Raw genomic sequence first — 11,008 nt, forward strand, 5'->3', positions numbered from 1 at the left:
TGGGCAGTTGAAGGAACTATTACTTTAGTCCCTGAGGAGATGGTCGCCTCGCAAGAGGGACCCCCTCCCCAGGTGAACGGTGTCCTTCCCTGGCGGAGTAGGGGGCGCTGCTTGGCACCGAGACCACGTAGGAAGAATCGTGGCTGTGACGCCTCCTCGGGGTCCGGGGCCGCCCTCTGCTCCTCCCAGATGGCACCCTCTGCTGGGCGCCTGCTGCTCTCTCGGTCTGGATCTCGATTACAATCAAGGGCTGGGGATGAGGTCGTCTAGGTCATCAAAGGGTCCTCAAAGGTCGTCTGGATGGTAGGTCCTCCTTCTCTCTAACTCCAGGAACGTCTGGAAAAGCCTGAAAAAGAAAAAAACTGGAACCGCCTGAAAAAGAAAAAACTGCTCTCCACAGTCAACAAAATCTTGAAAGACCCTCGGCCTGGATTGGGCAAGCCAAAACCAGACTGAGCATTAGTCTTCCAAAAAGTTGCCGAGCTGAAGAAAGCCAGTCAAAAATAAAAAAAAATTCTGTTCCTCCTCACCCGAACAAACCTCTCACAGACCCTCGGAGGGAGCGGGCAATGCCACTACCCTCTAAGCCTTAGTCTTAGAAAGATTTATTCGAACTGAAGAGAAGCCAGAGTGTAAATAAATACATGCCCCTTCTTTCCACACAATTGTGTAAGGGACATTTCAGTGCTTTTTCTAAAGACAGAGCGAATGTCACTTTCTAAAGACAGAGCTCGGCCGTTGCTTTTTTTTAAATTGCCTGGAATATTTATTATAGTAAAGGCGATACAGCGAATGTCACTTTCTAAGCCCCGTCCCTTTTGATAGATGTATGACCCTACGTTCCGTCCCTTTACATCTTTTGATTGATTTATAACCCAAGCCCCGCACCTATTGATTGATTTATGACCATAAGCCCCACCCCTTTCCACGCCTTTTTAATGGTTTATGATCCTTAGGGCCTGCCCCTTTTCCCACACCCTTGAATGATTTATGACATTTAAGCCTGCACCTTTCCCCATTCTGTTGAGTGATTTATGACCCTTAAGCCACGCCCCTTTCCCCACACCTTTTTGAGTGATTTATGACCATTATGTCCCGCCCCCTTTTTCGACATTAACCGGATATCCGTCAAAAATAGCCCACCCCCTAAAAAGGCATCTGTTGTGCCCTAGTTTACATAGAAAAGAAAAAGAGTGTGTGTGTGTATTTTTCTTTTGACCATGTTCGAGTCCCTCCGAAACAATAACCTGGGTTATTGACAAACAGAGAGACCCTAGCATATTAAAGAGTTTCATCATCAGTAAAAAAATATATATTAAAATATAAATGTAAGGGCAGCTGGCTCTTTGAGAAACCACTACAGATGTAATACTGCTGCCGTCGCAACATGGCGCTGTTGTGCAGATCTGTGCTTAAACTTAATGTATTGAGCTGAAAACTAAACCAAAGGGAGCGGGAAAACAGTGACCGTGTATAACACTGGTACTGGTATGAACAACAGCGCCCATTTACCGTACTAGCAGTACATACTGCAATTCTATTATTACACAACAAAAGGAAGCCCCGCCAAAGCAGGGCATCAAAAAATTAGTTGAAACTCATAAATGTTCCTCTCCACGGAAATCTTTAGTAAAAGGCGAAAGATTTATGCGATCTGAAGAGAAACCAGAGTATGCTAATATCAACGTGCAGTAGACAACCTACTCATATTGTTATTGTAACAAGGGACGGTTAGTTGTTTTTTAAACGAGCATTTTAACGTCTACGTCTTGAGAAAAACAGCCAAAACAGCATACAAGTACTGTATGTTGACATTTAGATTTAAATATGATATTTTAAAAGCATACATTTCATAAGAGGAAATTAGATTCTGCCAAAGTGCATTATGGGTATGCAAATATGATCCAACCCTGCAGCGCGGTTTCCACCCAACAGTATTGCTCAACCCCAAGGTATTCGTTTTCCGTTTCTATTTTTTTGTCCCTCTCTATTTTTAGCCGGTTTCAAGGATTTCCGCCCCGTACAGAGGATCGCCTTCAAAAAGAAGACGAGCGTTCCCACTCCAGCGCCGTGTTGGTGTCACTTACACTCCCAACTTCTGCTGTCTGAAGGAAACCCGACTCCACGGAGCCGACTAGACTCAGCAGAAAGACGAACTGAATGTAGAACCACCTTTCAAGGTACGTTTATGCAAATATTCTGTCAAAATTAAAACGCGTTATTTAATAGTACATATACTGAGCATCACAAGAAACTGATCAGTATTATTACACATTTCATTCGAAAAAAAACAAACAAAAAACGAGGTATATGATGGACATGATGACAAAATGCCTGCTGCTCAGCAAAGGTGGCCACACGCTAGTACTACTAGCCTGTGAATTTCACAGTACCCCCTGTCCCCCCATAACCATACAGTACAATGTCAATTGTTAAACAGCACATTACAATCTTACTGCACCTGCTGTAAAACAGAATGTGTCATTCTAGTGAATTGTATCTAAAGTTTCTTTCGATGCTCAGTATATATCACGATTCTAAAAGCAGATACAAATAAACCCAATGAGAAGGGTCCGTGTACATTCCGGCTAATCGTTTTTGCATTCTAAATCGGAAATCAGAAAACCAGAAAACGACTTTTTCTATTTCGGTTTTTCATAAAAACAAAAATCGACCCGTTTTTCATTTTCCAATTTCTGAGTTTAAATACAAAAACTGATTCAGGCTTGTTTCCCATTTTTCATATTGCTTTAACGAAGTATTCGAAATGGAATGATCTGTAATACAAAATTAAATAATAGACAATTAAAAAAAAAAAAAGTACTAATGCGTGCTCTACTCGTATCGAATGTGTCTCGTTGTTATGGCAGCAGTGTAGCGTAGTGTGGTTAGTGCTCTGGACTCTTGATTGGAGGGTCGTGGGTTCAATCCCAGGTGGGGGACACTGCTGCTGTACCCTTGAGCAAGGTACTTTACCAAGATTATTCCAGTAAAAACCCAACTGTATACATGGGTAAAATAATGTGATATCTTGTAACAATTGTAAGTCTCCCTGGATAAGGGTGTCTGCTAAGAAATAAATAATAATGCCGTTTTCTGCATCAGTACATTTATATCTATGGCTGGCGATGCACCCCCCAAATGAAACAAATTGGGTATCCGTGAAAGGGGAGCTCTAAACATACGTGAGCGTCCTGGACAAATGTGCTGTGATAATATAATCCAGTTAAGTTTATAAAGTTAATTTATAAAGCAGGATATAAATATGAAGAACCTTACCTGGATTTTTTTCCCTTTATGTGAAGGCTTATTATTTTTAGTATTATTATAATGCACTGTACCTGAGTGATACAAGGATGATTATTATATTAACTTAGTGTAGCCCTACGGCTGTATTGTAATACAGTACTTTGTAACAACTGCTAAATTAATAAATAAATAATGTTGGTAAACAGAACACTTCCACGACAATAAGCACAGGCGCGAAATTATTACATCGTCATAACAGCGGGACACAGAGAGCTGGCCGTGTCTGACCTTTTTTTAAAGGTCTTGAAGGAGCTACATAATTTTTAAGATATTAAATGTTGTGGAGTGTTTTCATGCTGCAGTGGGGGGTTCTTTTGTAACAGAATACGGAGAAGGGTGGGGGTGAATTCTGTTTACAGTTTTGCACTGTATCGCAGTTCCGTCTTTTGTAAGAGCTGCAAACCGCAGGGAGAGAGGACATGTTAGCATCTTGAGCTTGCCATAGGATCACTAAAGGGGGCTGGCACGCTTGGTTGAATAGGTCTGGCCCTCTTCCGATACGTTAGTATATCTATCATTGTTTAAGTGTGTCCCTGTTAGAGAAGCATTAACATATTTTCTGCGAAGTATTGTCTCTCCAGATATCTGCTTGAATAAAGACTACCTTCTGTATCACCGACTCTTGGAGATTGATTTCATTTTCCGTCCCTGCAGTCTGTTATTTATTTTTGTATTAGATTATTCCATTTCGAATACTTCGTTACTAAAAGCAATATGAAAAATGGGAAAACAAGTCTGAATCAGTTTTTGTATTTTAAACTCAGAAATTGGAAAATGAAAAACGGGTCGATTTTTGTTTTTATGAAAAACTGAAATAGAAAAACGAGTCGTTTTCTGGCTTTCCGATTTCCGATTTAGAATGCAAAAACGATTGGCCGGAATGTACACGGACCGAGAAGCTCTATAACAAAAAAAAACGCGATGTAGAGCTTAATGCGGTGTAACCTGTACCTTCGATGTTTTAGACTTTTTATTAAACCACTGTTCTATGCTACTGAAATGTCATCAACCACTATTACTATCATAAAGCTCCCAAAATCCTTTTAGATGCTACTCCTAAGTAAATGTCTGGAATTTAGTTTGGGATTGTTTTGCAGTTAGTGATCCGTTCGGCTTTGTGTTTTGCTTACAGATGCTATACAAAAATAAAACCAATAAAACACCTATGCTGCTTTAGTAGCAGCAAAATACAAGGTTGTGTATCAGTGTTTAAGATGTTCGCTAGATTCACATTTATTACATTTGTGTTCTGTTTTATGTCAAGGTTGTGACAGCAGTTGTGAAGGATTCAGAAGACAGTTATTCGAATCTTATCCCACACTGAGTGAGGGTGGTGGATTTTAACTAATGAAGATTTCAGGATCTATGAGAAGCCAGATCTTGGCTGTTATTCCTTGCCCTAATGAGGGGTACTCAGCAAAATATTTAAGGGACCCAGAAACCCAAATTTGGCTCTGTCATTATCTATGTAAGGCCGCTACAAAGAGGTCTTAATATGGATCAGGTAAGAGCTTATTGTTTTTTTCTTTGATTGTTTCTTAGTGCTGGTAAATTCTTATTATTCATCCATCTTCTTTGGTGGGTTTTCAGGGTTCCACATGTTCATTCAGCTGTAGTGTAACATTGCATTTGCAGTGAATGACGTGTCTGCTGCAATTCATTTAGTAGGTTCCTGGGCTGTCCTTATCCACTGGGCCCCTGATGAAGTGCCTCTTTTGTGAGAAAGACTTTTCCTTCTCAGAAATAAAGTCACAGTGACGGCTGTAGCAGCAGGTATAGTGTTTTTGTTAATGTAATTGGTCATTGTTAAATACAGTACATTAACTATTTTGAAAGGTTTATTTGCAGTAAAATGATGAAATATGCGTATAGTGGTTTTCAGGAAATGTTTATGCTAATGTAGTCTTACAAAAATAAATGTATTGGTCTCGTTAAATGTTTTCAAAATGAATAAAAGCTGATTGGCTGTGTTTTGATGTAATATAATTTAAGTCGTGGTTATAATCATTGTTTTGCTGCACTTCATGGATACATATGTCAAGTTCTTATTACCTGTTGTCATATACCAAAGGAACTTTTTGATGAACATTCTCACAGTGATCTGACAATGTGTTGGTCCTGCATATGCTTGTGATCATTTGTCCTTAATTGTCTTTGTTTTGCTGTGTCTTCTTAGTTAATTACTTCATGTGAAACTTATGGTTTAAAATGTATTGTCTTCAAGGCCTTCATTTCAGAGCACAGACAGTAGTGTAGTGGAAGGAGTAGGTGAGACTCAGAGTTCAGAGGTGCCCACTGCAACAGTAACTTGTGTGCTGCTGAATTCTGATGAGCTGCTACAGGAGTGTATTCCGGATAGACCAAGTGAAATAATAGACAGCAATAGGGATGCAGGAGTAGACAGGGCAGTCTTCGTTGACAGCAGAGAGACTGAGGACGGTTTGTGAATTAAATTATTTGAATTAATTTTATGTGTTGAATGAAATAAGCTGACACCTTTCTGTTTTTCAATGGGTATGTTTTATTTCTTTTCAGAATGTGAAATCATGGCAAATTTGTTCAGGGAGGCTGTATTGAAGCAGCATGGAACTGCTAAACCACTCCATCTAAGAATGGATTTGCGAGACAGCATGGAGAATAGAGAGAGGGACATTTTGTCATTTTATAAAATGTCCAAAGTAGAATGGGCCTGTCCTTTAAAATGCACACTTGAAGGTATTTGAATGGAATTTTACTCACTCTCTTTATTTTTAAGATTTTAATCATGGTTTCATATTTTAATGTTCTGAGTTTTCCATCGGCGATGCAGCTGTGGGTGAAGGAGTGAACAGGTTCTTTTTCTCCACAATTATATCAAAGCTTCAGTTTGGTTTTCATCGTAACTTGCTTTCTATAAAACAGGGTTTTTAAATGATGTTATTTAGAAATGTCAGTTTATATTAATTTGCTCAAGAATATTACAGATCACAATGTATTTGTAATATTCGTCACGTGCTTGTGGAAAAAATCTATATGCTTTATCGGTCATATTTTTACTTTTTATACATCACCAATCTAACAGAATAAGGATAGACTGTATAGTGGAGGCATCCCATGCGCAATGGTTTTAGTTAATTAACTGGCCAAGGACATCACTGTTCAGGTTATTTATTCTAAGAGTACTACAGAAATCATTGTTTGTTTCCATTATTGTTTAGTCTTGCATCTACACACTGTGCTTTAATGTTTACAATTGTGGAAATAACGCCTAGACAGTATGAACTTAGTGAGCAGTGCATGTTTTGTCATCGTCAGAGTTCAATTTTTTGCAGAAAATAAAATGTGATTTGATTCTTATTTATGTTTGATTTCTTCCCTCCTTAGAAATCACTGACAGAACTTTTAATGTTTGAAGGAGAACCTGACCATTTAATTCCCTCCACATCTGAGTTCCTTCTCGAGAGTGACATGTTTCACGTTGCTGGGCGAATGATTGGACATTCTTTCCTGCACAGTGGTCCAAGCTTAGCTGGATTGAGTCCCGCAATTATCCATGTGTTGCTTGGAGGTGCACCAGAAACCGCCAATCTGGAGAGTCACGATTGTCCTGATATTGATGTTCACGAAACTGTCAAATTAGTAAGTAATGTATGCATAATTTCAATGGCTGAAACTTTTATTGTCTGTTCTGTATTCTCTCATTTTCTGTGCCTCTGAAAATTACTAACAAGCACTCTTTTGAACAGAATTGTCCCAAATTCAAGGTTGTAGGCTGGAGACTGAAATGTACTGAAGTGTAAATCACTGATGTAGAGTGGGATGATCTCCGTTCCATGTGAACAACTAAGAATGGAATGTGGAGCTAAGCCTGATTAAGTTTTCTGGGCTTAAACAACTAATACAAGTGTCTTTCATGACATTAAAATAAAGTCAAGCTATTCTAAGGGTTGCATTAGCTAAGGAACTAATGACGTATGATCTAATGCATTAATAATTAACTAATATTGAGTGTGACAGGTTGATTTCTGTGATATCTGCATATATGTAAATGCATACGTTTATATTAATACATTTCTTACTTTGAATATGAACAGTGTTGAAATATCTGCATTACTGTGCTTTGTGTTGTTTTCCATAAGATGGGTGGTTACTGAAGGTGTGTGTATTTGTTTTTATTGTAGAAGGAGTCCAAAGCAGTTCTCAGTGAAGAAGACACAAGCATAATACTGCAATTGGCATTAAGCTGGGATCTTCCAGGGATGGCAGAAGAAAATCGGCATTGGCTAATGGACAAACTCCTCCTTCACGCTGTAAGTAGGTTTGTTTCGTGCATATCCATGTTAGGTTTACTCATTGTACTGGTTAGTTTTGTAATTAATTGATAACCTACAGCAGGGGTGGCCAAACCCAGTCATGGAGAGCCCCTATTCAGCAAATGTGTTCAATAAAAGGGAAACTGTTGTGATTGAGGTCTTGAGGGAATTTTTAATTGAAACGATCACTAAAGGACTTCATTTAACAAATTCACCTGCTTAATTCGTCACATTAAATTCTTCCATGTGTTTTAGACATTGATAATGAAAAGTGACCTATAAAATCCGCTGGATTGGGTTCCTGAGTGGCGCATTCGGTAAAGGCCTCCACTAGGAATGCACGGTGCGCTTTACGACTCTGAGGTTGCTGGTTCGATCCTGTTGTTCCTTTGCCGGCTGGGGATGGGAGTCCACAGGGCTGTTTGACCACCCCTGACCTACAGTTATGCATTTTAAATTGGGTACATTCTTTAGTTTGCTTTTTACTCTATGCTACATTCTTCTTATTTGTGGTAGGTTATTGTAAGAACAACTCGACAGGTTAAACAGCTGAGGAAAGGACTGAAAGAGACATTGGTCTGGCCTCTCCTGAAGGAAAGAAGTGATATTATTCCACTGATGTTTCCAAGGGCCTCTGACACACTATACACCCCCCAGGTGTGTTACATTTTATTACATGTTGTTCCCTAATTAAGTTTTGAATGCCTGTGGCAGTGTGTTACTGTTTCAGTGTTTTGATAATGTGATTTGCTAGTTATATTTCTAATTCTGAAGTTTATATATTTTTTGGTGTAACTGTGAAGCTCATATACTAGTATGTTTTGGTCTACAACATAAAACCCAGCTAGTATAGAGCTTTGAGATGAAGCTTGTTATTGAGCAATTTCAATATTGGAATTGAACAAAAATGGCCAATAAGGTTCAGCAAGAGATCCCCAGCCGTGCATTCATTTATCTATTCATTCTTTTTTTCCTCAAGATGATCCTTGAAAGAATCACCTGGCCACACTGAATGTGGCGGAAGATGATGATGATGATGATGATGATGATGATGATGATGATGATGACTGTTCTCTTGAGACTAAATGCCGTATCACAGGCTTCTTCAGGACATTCATTGAAACGGTATAATTTAATCTATTAATCATCGCCGTGTATAATTTTATTTTAACCACCCAACTCATTCTTACCTTATACGAGAAGGGACAACTTCTTATTCTTCATCACTCAAAACAGCATTTGCCACCACTTCATATGTAATATTCCTATACAAAGAATACATAAGCTAATGTTCACACTGAAAGGGAGTGTAATGAATAAGAATAATCTTGTAGACGAATAACATTTTGATGTCACTACTGTGCTAGTATGATTTTTTTTTTTTACGACTCAGAGCACAAATACAGCCTTCATGTCTTTTATATGCAAGTATTATATGTACATAGGTAGATAATACGTAGCACATTATAATCAACAAAAGTAAAAATATTTGTTACTTTTCAAAAAGCTGACTTGACAGTACTCAAGACCCTGTGAAATTTGAAAAGAGGCATTTATTTATTTTTCACTTTTGTAGCATCACCAAGAGCGCTGATTGATCTCCTCAGATTCTGGGTTGGATGGGAGGTCCTCCCGAAGGAGCTGTCTGTTGAGGTCACAGATACCAAACTGCCCAAAGCATCCACCTGCTTCGAAACCATTAAATTACCCAGACACGACTTTCACTACTCATCATTTGAGGAGGATCTTCTTTCCTGTATACATACTGTGGACACCGGCTTTGGACTTGTCTAATTTAGAATTCCGCCATGAGAAATCTGTTTGAACTCCTTCAGGGGCCAATTAAAATATACAACATAATTGATTTGACAACTAGAAATATAACATGACAAAGTAAAAAAAAAAACATCCAGGTTAATGTTCTGCTATATTATTATTCTTCTTCTTATTATTATTATTATTATTTATTTCTTAGCAGATGCCATTATCCAGGGCGACTTACAGTTGTAAACAAAAATACATTTAAGGAATCACAGTACAAGTAATAATACAATTATGTAAATACTAAATGTACTAAGAAAGAAATTCAAATGAACGACTGGCAATTTTATTAGGCCATTTTATTATTTTGATTACAATAAATAATGCACTGATTCTCAAAATGTTTCTTTTTTTGGGGGGGGGGAACAACACTTTTTTTTTCTTTTAAAATACTTGCTTATGTTTGTGAAAACATCTGTTAAATATCAACATAAGCACAGGTACTATTGTCATTTATTTAACAAAGTCAGTGCTATGCAGACTCAGTGACAAAAAATACAGCTGTCCCAAACAATAAAAACAATCGTCAAATTTGGATGTCTGTTTCTTTATAATTAATTTTTTTTTGCCAATGTTACGTCCATTTCTCACCCAATTTGTTTTACCTGTCACACTAACAAATTACAGGAACTGTTGAAAAAACAACCACTAATAATATAAAAATCATGATTTACCTTATATACCTTGGTAATATTGTGAGGTATTAGTACTTGCGATTCGGGCTAAAAAGGAGGGGTGGATACAAGAGAGAGACACGGGAAGTAATGTTAAAACTTTACAATGCATTAGTAAGACCTCACCTAGAATATTGTGTTCAGTTCTGGTCACCTTGTTACAAAAAGGATATTGCTGCTCTAGAAAGAGTGCAAAGAAGAGCAACCAGAATTATCCCGGGTTTAAAGGGCATGTCGTATGCAGACAGGCTAAAATAATTGAATCTATTCAGTCTTGAACAAAGAAGACTACGCGGCGATCTGATTCAAACATTCAAAAAAATGATACCGCCCACTCGCTTTGACGCGTGCGTAACGAAATGTAAAAAGCAGTCGAAAAGGAAATGCAGTGGCAGAAATGTAAAAGCGAAAGCGCACAGTGAAATGCAAGTAGCAGAAAAGGAACTGTCGTAGCAAAAATGTACGTGTGAAAAGCAAAGTGGCAATAGTGAAATAAGTCAATGAATAAATAAATATATAAACAAATAATAAATGAATAAATGTTGAAATACAAAAATCAACAAATAAATAAATACATGCCCCTTCTTTCCACACAATTGTGTAAGGGACATTTCAGTGCTTTTTCTAAAGACAGAGCGAATGTCACTTTCTAAAGACAGAGCTCGGCCGTTGCTTTTTTTTAAATTGCCTGGAATATTTATTATAGTAAAGGCGATACAGCGAATGTCACTTTCTAAGCCCCGTCCCTTTTGATAGATGTATGACCCTACGTTCCGTCCCTTTACATCTTTTGATTGATTTATAACCCAAGCCCCGCACCTATTGATTGATTTATGACCATAAGCCCCACCCCTTTCCACGCCTTTTTAATGGTTTATGATCCTTAGGGCCTGCCCCTTTTCCCACACCCTT

At 38.2% G+C, this 11,008-nt stretch overlaps 1 long non-coding RNA gene and 1 other non-coding gene across 5 annotated transcripts; one reads left to right on the forward strand and one right to left on the reverse strand.

The window, feature by feature from the left end:
- The first annotated feature begins 1,518 nt into the window (after positions 1–1,518).
- On the forward strand, positions 1,519–9,953 carry LOC131701872 (uncharacterized). Of its 4 annotated transcripts, none has more exons than XR_009309082.1 (8): positions 1,521–2,180; positions 4,574–4,813; positions 4,975–6,024; positions 6,673–6,927; positions 7,470–7,598; positions 8,118–8,258; positions 8,581–8,726; positions 9,178–9,953. It is a non-coding gene; the product is annotated as an uncharacterized LOC131701872 (long non-coding RNA). The 4 variants fall into 4 exon arrangements; XR_009309083.1 differs by having other exon boundaries at positions 4,978–6,024; XR_009309081.1 differs by having other exon boundaries at positions 1,538–2,180; positions 4,574–5,082; positions 5,845–6,024.
- On the reverse strand, positions 1,560–1,674 carry LOC131701913 (U5 spliceosomal RNA). Its single transcript, XR_009309149.1, has one exon. It is a non-coding gene; the product is annotated as a U5 spliceosomal RNA (small nuclear RNA).
- Positions 9,954–11,008: the final 1,055 nt, after the last annotated feature.

Source organism: Acipenser ruthenus, chromosome 27 (assembly GCF_902713425.1).
Source record: "Acipenser ruthenus chromosome 27, fAciRut3.2 maternal haplotype, whole genome shotgun sequence".
NCBI classification, from domain to species: Eukaryota; Metazoa; Chordata; class Actinopteri; order Acipenseriformes; family Acipenseridae; genus Acipenser; species Acipenser ruthenus.